Genomic DNA, 13179 nt, shown 5'->3' on the forward strand with positions numbered 1-13179 from the left:
TTCTGAAATGGATGTTTAAATTTATGAAATTGTTCTAGACACTTAGGACGTAACAGTGAACAAGATATAAAATAACCTGCCTTTGTGGAGTTTATGTTCTAATGTCACATATAGTTTGCATACTTCAGATTGCTGGGAGAAGAGATTTTTTATGCAATTTAAAAACGTACCAGTTTTTTCATTTTAAAGAGTACAATTTGAAAGAATTTACAGAAGTTTGAGGAGCAGGGAGTTGTTTACTAATTGCCAGTGATAAGAAAGGAAGAGCTAACTTTACTTGTACCCTTAACTTTTTGTCGTAAAACGTTCTCCAAACATTTCAGTAGGTCTTTTTAACTGATAGAGGTTTTATTTTTCTCATAATTTTAAGCATGCTTATGAAATAAATAAAATGTTACTTTATAATAAAAAAATCTGTGTCTTGGAATTTACTGTAAAATTCCGATGGAGCTTTTTATCTTGTTAGCAAATTGTGGTGAAATATAAGCTAGAATGTCTTAATTTTTCAGTAAGAATTTGTTTTAGGAGTATATCTGAAAAATGAACTGCCTAAAAAATTTTCAGTTGTGGTTTTATCAAGAGAAGATGGAAATTTGTTGTAATTAATTTATAGGTGACATTAAAGAGAGAGAAAGAGGCCTGCAAAAAATGCTTTGTTATTTAAACCTTTCTTTCAAACTACAAGAGCATTTGATTGGCACTTCTCTGATTTAATAGACCATTTGTAATGCAAGAGGAACATTACAGAAGATTTTAGCATTACTTTAATCATTTAGTCTGTAGGTGTAAAAATCCTAGGTTTCTAACAGAAGGAAACTTGGTGCTTGGTTAACGGAGTGTATGATTTAACACTGAGTTTGTTGCTTTAAGTAGTGGGTGTCTCACCTTTCCAAAACCTAGTTCATAGTTCTAAAATAACAAGTTCTGATTTTTCGTTATTTTTCTCTGTCCCAGTGAGTCTTATTTTGTTAGCCAAATCAGTGTTCATTCTTAAGTAGGATAACTTTTTTTTTAAACACACAATTCTCCCACCGCCAGTCCTCCCATCCCCTGCTGTGAAGGGTTTGAATTTCTATACTTACATTAGATCTCTATTTATGCTAATTTGTAGCATAATCACCTCTTCCAGAAAGGGTACGTATTAATGCACTTCAGAGAACAGTCGAGGTTGCTTCTGGCTATTTGTATACAGACCCGCCAGCATATGAAAGATATAAATAGGAAGATTTAGGAAGAAAAGCAGAGGCTATACTAATGGAATATATTGTCTTAGATGAAAACTTTTTTTAAACAGCAAAGTGGAAGAATGGTTGCTAGAATGTTAAAAAACGAAGAGCTTTTTCTATTTTTAATGGTTGATTAATGTGTGTTTATCTGTATCTGAGTATACATTTATATACGATCATTTTTGAAAAAAGACATATTTCCGTATTGGATAAATAATTTCAGTCCTGCCTCGTGGTCCTTAATATGTTCCCAGGTGATTTTGTTTAACTCACTGTTACCTACCTAAACTTTGCTCCAAGCATCATAGAAACATAAGCTAATTAAATCTTTGTCAATTTTGTAATAATTTTGGATTAAAAGTTATTGGAAGTTTTTTTTGAAGCATGATTAGCAAGCATCCCCTGAAATGAATGAAATCTAAAATGAAGAGTTCTTAGAATCCTGGATCCACATAAGACCGTTGAAAGTTTCAAAAATGGGTGTTCATAGGGCAAAAGACAAATCCTGATATCTGTCAGATTTTTTTAATAATAAACAATAAAATCAAATAACTATTAATATTCATATTTTTGAGGTAGGTGTAAGTATGTGTACACTGCATTTTAAATAAAAATTTGGGGTGTTATTGGCTAGACACAGTCATTTCTTTGCCAGAGATACTAGGCTGTGTGAAGGCTAACCATCTGTCAAGTGATGGAGACAAAGAAAGGTTTAATATACTAGTCTAAAATGTCTACAAACTTGTTTTGAATTGTATTATCATTTTGTTTTGGCCGTCATACTCTGTGTTGAATGTGCACTGGGTCAGTCACCCCACTTTGTTTTGTGAACAAGCTATTCAAGGTCTAGATAAGGTTATCATTGCAGCTGATGTGATCCAGAGGCATGATAAAATATGTTTTGATTTTGCTTTCATGTGATGATCAAAAACTCACAAGTGGGCCACCCACTAGCAGTTACACAAATGACTTCAAGCACACTTATTTTCACCCACCCATTATGAATTTTGGTGTCTTAACTGTTTTGCTTTATATATTCAAGCCTTGTATTTCAAACCCATTCCTGAGCTGTTTGGGGTGGGGTGGGGGGGGAGTAGCAACAGGAATCCAGATTGCCTGTTTTAGGTACAATATGGTGTGATGTGAAATTGAAACAGCAGATTGGTGAGAAACTTTAGTTTCAAACAAATATAAACTAGTTTGTTTAGTGAAGTCCTACACAAAACAGTAGTCTCTATTGACAGGGCAGTGTTTTTTTTCCATACCTTCCACATCATGAGGTTACTGTGGTTCTTTGGGCCAGCGGTCTATTTCCAAATCATCATTTAGGAAAAAGAAGTCCTAATATTGCTGATTAGAATGATATACTTAGATATAGCAGACTGAGGAATTATTTATAGCAGTGCTAATTATATCAATAAAAATAGCAATATTAATACTGTGAGTGTCAAAATCCATTCTTGACAGTATGAGGTAAACAGAACTATAGTCAAACAAAGCAGCCAGCCTGTTTCTACTGTCAGCTCATGAATATGCACTTCAGGAAAAATATACACAATTGGTTTACTGATTTAATCTCTTTTTCAATTACTTTTGACTTTTTAAAAGATGTTCTTTACTTCTAAATTCAGACAATATTAAAAAGATCTGGATTTTTAGATTTGAAATTCTTAGTACCATTTTCTTACTGTCATTAGTAAGTTTCTAGAGGCTTATATGTTCATAGTTAAGTACTTTCTAATTAATTATCAGAAATTAATTTTCTGTGTACCCCCATTTTTAGAACACAGATTACCATTGCACAGGGATATTGGAAGAACCTTTAACAATTTGTAAAACAAAACAATACAAAACAAAACCCACTACCATACATGCACACAGAACCAATAAATCTCTGAATTTATTTAGACATTAAAAAATATCCGTTTCCATGGTTCTGATTTAAGGAAAAGCATAAATTTTCTTTGTATTTTTCATTACTTCTCGTCAGTTTTTACAATTTTATGTTATTTAAAACTTATTTTCCTAGTAATACAAAATCATGTAAGTAGAAGTTATTAAATCCAAAGGTTTTCAGCTTGAGGGGACAACATCTAATCTTTTTATTAATCCCTCATCTGTTAGATTTAACTTTTATTTTATTGCACATTGTCAGAAATCTCAGATGTAGAGTTAGGAGAGATTGTCCCAGGCCTAGTGCTGCCACCAGTTGTATCATCTTGGGCCTGTCACATAATCTGAATCTCTGCCCTCTTCATCTTCAGGGTTTCTTCAATCTTAATAATATAAGTATGTTTCTTTTGACACTTGGATCCTTATTTTAGCTTTAAGTAACATGACTGGAAGTGATATGTAAGGTACTGGGAAAGAGCACATGTAAAATACCTGACTTTGCTTTTTACTTTTAGTCCTTGATACAAGTTTCATTTTAGTGATACTTGCTTTCAAATATCACATATCTATATAAGTATAGATACATAAAAATTAAGTACTTGTACTCTTTGTTTATCACTATAATAAACTTACTATTTTTCATGAATTTTTCCTCAGCTCATTTACACTTGTGAAGCTATGTTGCTAACAGAACTTAAAAACAAGATTCCTTGCATTTTATTCCACATAGAGTTGCTTAACTGGAAAAAGTGGGTAATAACAGAATGAATTAACTTGGTCATTTTATCATTCTATGAAATATATAGATAGAGAAATAGATACATTTTTCAAAGAAGAAAGGTGAACTTGGTTTTTGTGTTTCTCTAAGCAAGAAATATACTCTGAGTACTCAGGAGCCATTATAATTTTTAACTCCTGCATTCGAGTTTTGATCCTACATTATACCTATCCAGAGATAGATTCACGTAGAACAGATGAAAAGGAGACAAAGTTGACTCTTATTTGATGAAGAAAAGTAGAAAGAATCTGTATTAGAAAAGACCTAGCAAATATTGTACTGTCATATATAGAAACAAGGCCATACACAACTCATGTGTACCTGCTTGTAGGTATTTATTTAGTGATAACCTCAAAGTTTTCACTTAAAATTTCACTCTCAATTTCTTTTTAATTGACTCACATTTCTTTTGCTGGTATGAATGGTAGTGAGAGGCTCAAAAACATCACATACTTTATCTATTCACAAATGGAAACCACAGTCTTGAGAAAGCTCTACAATCCCTGGATCCTTCCTCTTCCCTATACCCACCCAGAGCTGTAGATGCTCTGGTACTAATTATAAATGTTTTATAAATCTCCTCAGAGGCAGAATATATGTTAATTTTCCAGTATAGTGGGTAATGCCAACTATTCTGGCTTACCAAATATCTAGCCAATAGAGAGAAATGGCAAGAAAATTATTAGATCCATCATAGGGCACAAAAGATGATATGAGTGCTTCAGTGCATGCAAATAGAGGAAAAACTATACTAAGGGATATTTAGAAGGGAAGCTGATTTTAGACTATTACTTAGCTGAAACCTGGCACATGTATTGAGGAATTAATGTAAACCCTATTCTAAAGGCACTGTGCCAAAAGACTTATTGGTAGGAAACATAGTGAAAATGAAATAAAATACATCTGTCATTGTACTAAAATAATAACAATAACAACGGCAGCCAACATTTATTGAGTGCTTACTCTATACCAGGGATTGGTTATAGCTGCATATTCTCCCATTAATTCCATAATCCTATGAGACATGTACTTTTACTTTGGCATTTTTAAAGGTAAGCAAGCTGAGACTCAGAAAAGTTAAGTAAGTTTTTCAAAGTCACACAGCTAGTATTTAACAGCTGGGGATTCAAACTCAAGTTCAGCCTAAATTCTTAAGCACCACCTCATCATGACTCTATTCTGGGACCATTTTCACTCAGGGCTTGCCCAGATTAGTACTGGTAATTTTATTTCAAGAAAGGCATAGTGGATTTGGAGAAGACTTCAGAGAAGGGCACAAGGTGAAAGAGCTACAAGTGGGAGGAACGGTTGCTATGGTAGAGCTGTTTCTTTTTTTTTTTTTCCATTTTTATTAATTTTTTCAGCGTAACAGTATTCATTCTTTTTGCACAACACCCAGTGCTCCATGCAAAACGTGCCCTCCCCATCACCCACCACCTGTTCCCCCAACCTCCCACCTCTGACCCTTCAAAACCCTCAGGTTGTTTTTCAGAGTCCATAGTCTCTGTTTCTAAAATGTAACTCTCCAGTCTAGAATTACAAATGCTGAGAGGGAATTTGTCTAAAGGTTTTACAATGGGTGGACTCGGTAACTGCTGCCTGATTTGATTCTGTGGACAACAGTGGAGCTGGGTAACATGTCAAAGAAGGCTGAGGAAATCATGAGTAGGAACAAGGCAAAGGAAGCATTAGATACTGGGAATCTTGGAAGGTAGACGTCAAAAAGGAGAACTAAATCTAAGCAGATATTGAGTAACAAGAACCAGGGAATCATACAGAAAAAAAGGTTGAGGCAGAACAGAAACAGTATCTTCAAAAGTGGAACAGATTTTGCTGACTTCGGAAGGCCCTTCTGTATATTGTTTGTCCCCTTGTTTGTTTCAGAAAGCAGCACCCGGCTTAAGTAGGGGCCACCCAGAGTTTAGGATACAAAGATTGCTGTGTTTTTGGCACGCACAAAAAAACATGGTCATCAATAATAAGAATTAGGCAGTAAGTTTAGGTTTATCTCAAAGAAATGCAGTTTAGCACAGAAGTCTATGTGGTAAATCTGAGAATAGCTGTCATTTATTGAGTACCTACTCTGTGCTGCTCAGTTCTGAAATCACTATTTCCAGGGACATTATTTGCTGCCTGCTGTCCAGTTTTCAAGTATAAGAAAACACCTGTTAGCTTTTCTAAGAATGTGAATGATAAAATAAGTAATACTATAATTTTATTTTGTTTCATTATGTAACTTAGCTTTTGATCTCCTCCTTTCCACAGTATTGGAGTTTTAAACCAGGCTCTACAAGGCTTAAGGTGGAATAGCGTCTAGACTTCTCTTATGTAACTATAAATTTTCCTTAATTTGTCACTATACTGAAAGAAAGCTTCAATCTTATTTGATAGGATAAATGCATTTCTGTCAGAGTTATAGGCTCAAACGATCAGCCACAGTTAAGTTAGCATACATGAGTTTGGATTATATTTAGGATCGTCAACATGAGTTAATGAAAAGGGAACTATAGCAACTTTTAAAAAGTGAATTTTTGTTAATGCAAATAATTTTTAAGACAGTAAACCAATTACAAACAGCTGTATATGCCATGCCCTTTGTCTACAAGGTACTAGAGACTTCAAAGGTTTTTAAGAGATAATACTCATTGTTGAGCTATATTATATGAGTTGGATTATCGGAATGGAGACAAAGAACAATCAAAGTGCTGCACCACTACTTATATGTCTTTACTGTTTCTTATGACAATATCTCTGATCTTTTCTTCAGATTCTTTAGTGCAGTAGGAAATACAGTGCGATGATCATTTTGCATGTTTTAAATGGTCACCTCACTAAGAACAATATACTGTGAAGGTAGAAAGATAATATTCAGTTTATACATGATACCTTTCCCCTTCAGGTTCATTGTTATGGATACTCTTGTTCTTGTTCTTTTGGCATCTTTTGGTACCTAGTCTTTTTAACAGCTATGTTGTTTGCATCTGACCTTTCTTTATATATATGACCCTTAGAGAAATACCTTTGAAAACTCATGCTGTCAATAATCTTTCTTGTTCTAGTAAAGGGTTGAGAACAAGGCAATACTGTATTAAAATGGGTGATTTAAGCTGAAAAGCAGTATGGAAAAAAACAGGATTCCAGGCTCTTCTGATTCAGATGTTCGGCATTATATTCTCAACATTTGTCATAAAGTGAATTTCCAAAGTTTATAGAAGCCAAAAATAAGTGATTGTTGCTTTTCTATAATTGCATGTTATGTATTACTCTGTTTCTGTTATTTGTGTAATGGTGAGTTTTATTATGTAAAAATGGGTATATCTAGTATAAAGTAAATTCCAGTTTAATATTTTATATGCTGTTTAACTCATGACTCAAATTCTTTGATATTCATCACTCAGGAAAGGTAGCACTGAACTGTGCTTTTTTAAGTGCAAGTGCCACGTTTTGTTCCTCTTTAAAGCTCTAGTGCTGAATATAGTACCTGGTACACTGGAGGGATTCAGTGTTGACCAGGCTCCTCTGTAGCTGTCTTAGGAAGAGTACTTGGATTCTTGCTTACCAGGCTATCTATTTCCTTATGTTCTGTTGACCGGTTCAAATTTAGCATTGTTAAAATTGTTATTAACTATCATAGGCCTTCTCTGTACTTTAAGACCCAAACATTTTCTACATGCTCATGATCTTTCATTCTTTTAGATACTTAATGAAATTCTGTCATGGTAGAAGTTTCAATATAAAATTATATTTACTGTGATTCAGAAAAGAAATATATCAGATATCACCCATCAATGGTAAAGCAAATCTATTACAATCAATTCAGGATATTGTGTTGAATAGAGTACACAGAATTACATTACCTAGTGATTCAAAGATGAAACCCAAATTTCATATCCTATATGATTCCTATCTGGATAGTAGGACAAATAACCCACAGTATTTTTTGCACTTAGTAGATTGCAGTTGAGATTTTGAACATTATATATGAGCTTCTTAATTCTTTTTTTTTTTAATGAAATTTTTTTTCTTTTTTTTTTCTTTCATTTTATTTATTTTTTCAGTGTAACAGTATTCATTCTTTTTGCACAACACCCAGTGCTCCATGCAAAACGTGCCCTCCCCATTACCCACCACCTGTTCCCCCAACCTCCCACCCCTGACCCTTCAAAACCCTCAGGTTGCCCCAACCTCCCACCCCTGACCCTTCAAAACCCTCAGGTTGTTTTTCAGAGTCCATAGTCTCTTATGGTTCACCTCCCCTCCCCAATGTCCATAGCCCGCTCCCCCTCTCCCAATCCCACCTCCCCCCAGCAACCCCCAGTTTGTTTTGTGAGATTAAGAGTCATTTATGGTTTGTCTCCCTCCCAATCCCATCTTGTTTCATTTACTCTTCTCCTATCCCCCTACCCCCCCATGTTGCTTCTCCATGTCCTCATATCAGGGAGATCATATGATAGTTGTCTTTCTCCGATTGACTTATTTCACTAAGCATGATACGCTCTAGTTCCATCCACGTCGTCGCAAATGGCATGATTTCTTTTGATGGCTGCATAGTATTCCATTGTGTATATATACCACCTCTTCTTTATCCATTCATCTGTTGATGGACATCTAGGTTCTTTCCATAGTCTGGCTATTGTAGACATTGCTGCTATAAACATTCGGGTACACGTGCCCCTTCGGATCACTATGTTTGTATCTTTAGGGTAAATACCCAGTAGTGCAATTGCTGGGTCATAGGGTAGTTCTATTTTCAACATTTTGAGGAACCTCCATGCTGTTTTCCAGAGTGGTTGCACCAGCTTGCATTCCCACCAACAGTGGAGGAGGGTTCCCCTTTCTCCACATCCTCGCCAGCATCTGTCATTTCCTGACTTGTTAATTTTAGCCATTCTGACTGGTGTGAGGTGATATCTCATTGTGGTTTTGATTTGTATTTCCCTGATGCCGAGTGACGTGGAGCACTTTTTCATGTGTCTGTTGGCCATCTGGATGTCTTCTTTGCAGAAATGTCTGTTCATGTCCTCTGCCCATTTCTTGATTGGATTGTTTGTTCTTTGGGTGTTGTGAGCTTCTTAATTCTTAAAAAAAGTTCGTACAAGTTCATACAATTAAGGAATAGAGTGTTAGCTTATTTTACCTTATTATCTAAGTTGTTTAGAAGTCTAGTCCAGAGAAACACTTTAATGTTAGGTGATATTATTAGCTCTTCCAGATAGCAAAATGGTTATTGGGCTGTGAGCAATATGGAGGATAACATGAGGTAACCACCATGCAGAATGCATGTTTAATTCCTATATAACACTGACATGCTTTTTCATACTTTTAAGACTTGCTAGTTGGATTTTGGGAAACTTACATGGTTGGGCAAAGTCATAATTTGTCTTTCTACTAATGGAAACTACAACACATTGATTTAAAACTCTTTCTAAAACAAGATAATTATGTCCTGAAATAATTAAAGCTGGGATTGCATTAAAGCTTACTTCAAGTGATTAATAGCTGTAGTATATTTTGGGATCTGTATCTAAAAGCATAAAGAGAACACATTGTCATTTTTATATACTTAGGAATATGTTTTTTGAGGACAGTATTGATTCTTGAGAATCATTATATAATGACGTCCTAAATACACCCCAGATCCACATACCTCTCTGCCTACAACATTTTTAAAAATTAAGGATTCTGAAAACAAGGTGACCTCCACATATGGCTGTTTTCCCCTTCATTTCCAATTCCTGACTGTCTTTCTGAATACAGTTGCCACGACACCTCGGGCAGAGACACTGTTTTGAAACTTCTACTTTCACTTGGGCAAACAACTAGAGAACAGTACTGGAATTCAGAGATAAAGATCAGAAAACTGTAGACATTGAGAAGAAGAGCTTGGGCTTCAGGGATGTGTGAACCACTAGGGGGAAAATACCAGTATTTGTCATTTAAGTATCTAAATCTCCCCCACTGACAAATAAGCCAAAGTTTCTAAACATGCTGGCTGAATTTTCTCTGTCCCTGAGACTGAAAAGAAATAGATAGGACAAAAAAGATCTTCTTCCTTATGCCTCCGCAGGGAACCAACAGATTCTACCTTTGCATTTCACCAAATGTGTCTGCCATTGAGGATGCTACAGTAACCAGAATGAGCTCCAGTGAGCTATCAGTGAAAAATAACAATCCATTTAAGGGGACCTACTAGTGAGGGAGATAGGAAGATCAGGTAGGAAAATGAGAGTACATACTCCAAGCAGCAGGTGCTGTTGGCAAAAATAAGTGCAACCTCAATTTGGGGAAAAGAAAATGTAAGGAAACTCAAATTCAGAACAAAAAAGAATTTCAGATATTAATAAAAACATATTTCAATTGAACAACCCAGTGGAAAAACTGAAGGAGAACATGATTGCTGTTGAAACATGAATCAAAGGGGTACCTGGGTGGCTCAGTGGGTTAAAGCCTCTGCCTTCGCCTTAGGTCATGATCCCAGGGTCCTGAGATCAAGCCCCACCATTGGGCTCTCTGCTCAGTGGGAGCCTGCTTCTCCCTATCTATCTCTGCCTGCCTCTCTGCCTACTTGTGATCTCTCTCTGTCAAATAAATAAAATCTTAAAAAGAAAGAGAAAAGAAACATGAATCAGTGAACTCAAAGACCGAATGCAAGAAATATATCAAAGCATGGAACAGAGGTAAAACATGATGAAAATCCTGAATTAAGAGGGTGAGTCTTTGAGGTCAGATGAGAAGTCAAAACATGTGAATAATAGGAACTATAGAGGGAAAGAAAAGAATAGATGGAGGAGAAGTAAATGATAGAAGAAAATTTCTCTGAGATTAAGAAAGATCAGAGTCTGTGGATTTGAAAGGGTTTACTAATTTATGGTCTTGACTGAAAGAAAAGACACATATAGTGATATCCTGATAAAAGCTCTGAACTCTTAACAACAAATTGAACTATCTTACAATCTCTCAATAGAATAAGCTTCTATAAAGGGGGAAAATATCGAAGTATCATAGAACTTCTTATCTGCAACATAGCAAGTTAGAAGATAGTGCAATGACATCTACAGACTACAAAAGAAAAATGACTGCAATCCAAGAATCAACACCCCCAAAATTACCAGTTGCTAGTGAAGGTGAAAGGAATACATTTAGGGATAATCAAGAATTCAGAACATAAAATTACTATACCCCATCTGAAAAAATGCCTCAGATGGATTATAAACAAACAACAAATGAATCAGAACAAAGCCTTCAAGATGAAGAAGATGTAGAAGAAAGGAATATAGTGATGAATAATAAGCATTTTAATGTGTGTGTGTATGTGTGTGTATAATTTCATTTAAGAGATAGAGCTGGGGCACCTGACTGGGTCACTTAGCGCATGTGACTCCTGATCTCGGAGTCATGAGTCCAAGCCCCCTGTCAGTCATAGAGATTACTTAAGTAAAATTAAAAATAAATAAAAACTATTTTAAAAAGTGAAAAAGATAGATAACTAGTAAATGTGTAAAAAACATAATTTCAGACTTCCAAAATAAAAATACCAAATTTCTTTAAAGAAACTTTTTAAAGTACTAAACTGTCTGATGAAAACTTAGTTGGGAGTGCCTGGGTGGCTCGGTTGATTAAGTGTCTGCCTCAGGCTCAAGTTATGATCTCAGGGTCCTGGGTTGGAGTCCTTCATCTGGCTCCTTGCTCAGTGGGGAGCCTGCTTTTGCCTCTCCCTCTGCTCCTCCCCCTGCTCCTTCCCCCACCCAAACTTGTGCACTCTCTCTCTCTTTAATAAATAAAATCTTAAAAAAACAAAACAAAAACAAAAACAAAAACAAAACAAAACAAAAAAACCAAACTGAGTTGATGGAGGGGATGTGCAGGAGGAAAATAAAAGAAGGAAATGAGTAGTGAAAGATGAGAAGTGGGAGGAAAGTGAATGTATCATAAAGATCTCATCTATTTAGGGGGAAAGGAAAAGGGAATAGAATCTCATGATGGGGGAAAAAGTGTCTGTTCTTTAGAGCAGAAAAGGGAGGTAAAGAAGGGAATAAATAGTGTACCCTAGAGAACCTCAGTATTAGCAAGGAGAAAATAGACCCACTTGATTAAAAAAAAATATGAAGGGGCACCTGGGTGGCTCAGTGGGTTAGGCCTCTGCCTTCGGCTCGGGTCATGATCTCAGGGTCCTGGGATCGAGCCCCGCATCGGGTTCTCTGCCCGGAGGGGAGCCTGCTTCCCTTCCTCTCTCTCTGCTTGCCTCTCTGCCTGCTTGTGATTTCTCTCTGTCAAATAAATAAATAAAATCTTTAAAAAATATATGAAAAAGGTAACAAGGAAACAAGAATATAAAATAAGAAAATACAAGTAATTAGAAGAGATAAAAACAAATTCATCATTTATTATGTTTAATGTGGATGGACAAAATACTCCCATTAAAGACACATGTCTGAATGAGTTTAAATACATGAACCACTCAAATTATATTACAGGAGTAACACCTATGACAAAGTTAAAGAGAAAGCTTTGTAAAATGGTGGGCATAAAAGACATCACGCCAATGCAAACAAAAGGAAAATAGAAAAAAAAGTGACAGCATTGATACTAAAGAGATACTGTACTGATAAAAGGCACAGTTTATGAAGAAAATAACCACATAAATCTATTCAGCAGGTTTATTTATAGTAAATAAGTACATAAAGCAAAAACTACTGGAAAGGTGCAGATGGTTCTGTTAAACACAAATAATGACTAAGAAATGGAATATAACTCATAAAAATAATATATATGTAAAATCTGATGTTCTTTATATGTTTCTTTTTTATTATTTTATTTTTTAATATTTTATTTATTTGACAGAGAGAAATCACAACTAGGCAGAGAGGCAGGCAGAGAGAGAGGAGGAAGCAGGCTCCCTGTGGAGCAGAGAACCCGATGCGGGGCTCGATCCCAGGACCCTGAGATCATGACCCGAGCCGAAGGCAGAGGCTTTAACCCACTGAGCCACCCAGGCACCCCTATATGTTTCTTTTGAATATCTCTGTGTTTAGGTACCAAGAAGACTATAAATTTTAGAAAGATTTTATAAGCACGCTTTCTGACTATAAGCTAGTGCAAGTATATTTTAATTTAAAAGGTAACAAACATTATTAGCTACTTAGAAATTAAAGAAAATACTCCTGCATAACCCTTGGTTAAAGACGACGTAACTTGAAAAGCAATGAAAAGGAGACTATTTTATGTCAAAACCTATGGAAAATAGCTAAAGAGGTTGTCAGAAGAGAGTTGATAGCCTTATAT

At 35.5% G+C, this 13179-nt stretch overlaps 1 protein-coding gene across 8 annotated transcripts in view; it reads left to right on the forward strand.

The window, feature by feature from the left end:
* ZBTB20 (zinc finger and BTB domain containing 20) overlaps positions 1 to 13179 on the forward strand; it is an 813196-nt gene that overhangs the window by 2855 nt on the left and 797162 nt on the right. The window lies entirely within an intron of this gene.

The sequence above is a fragment of the Meles meles genome, chromosome 4 (genome assembly GCF_922984935.1).
Source record: "Meles meles chromosome 4, mMelMel3.1 paternal haplotype, whole genome shotgun sequence".
Lineage (NCBI taxonomy): Eukaryota > Metazoa > Chordata > Mammalia > Carnivora > Mustelidae > Meles > Meles meles.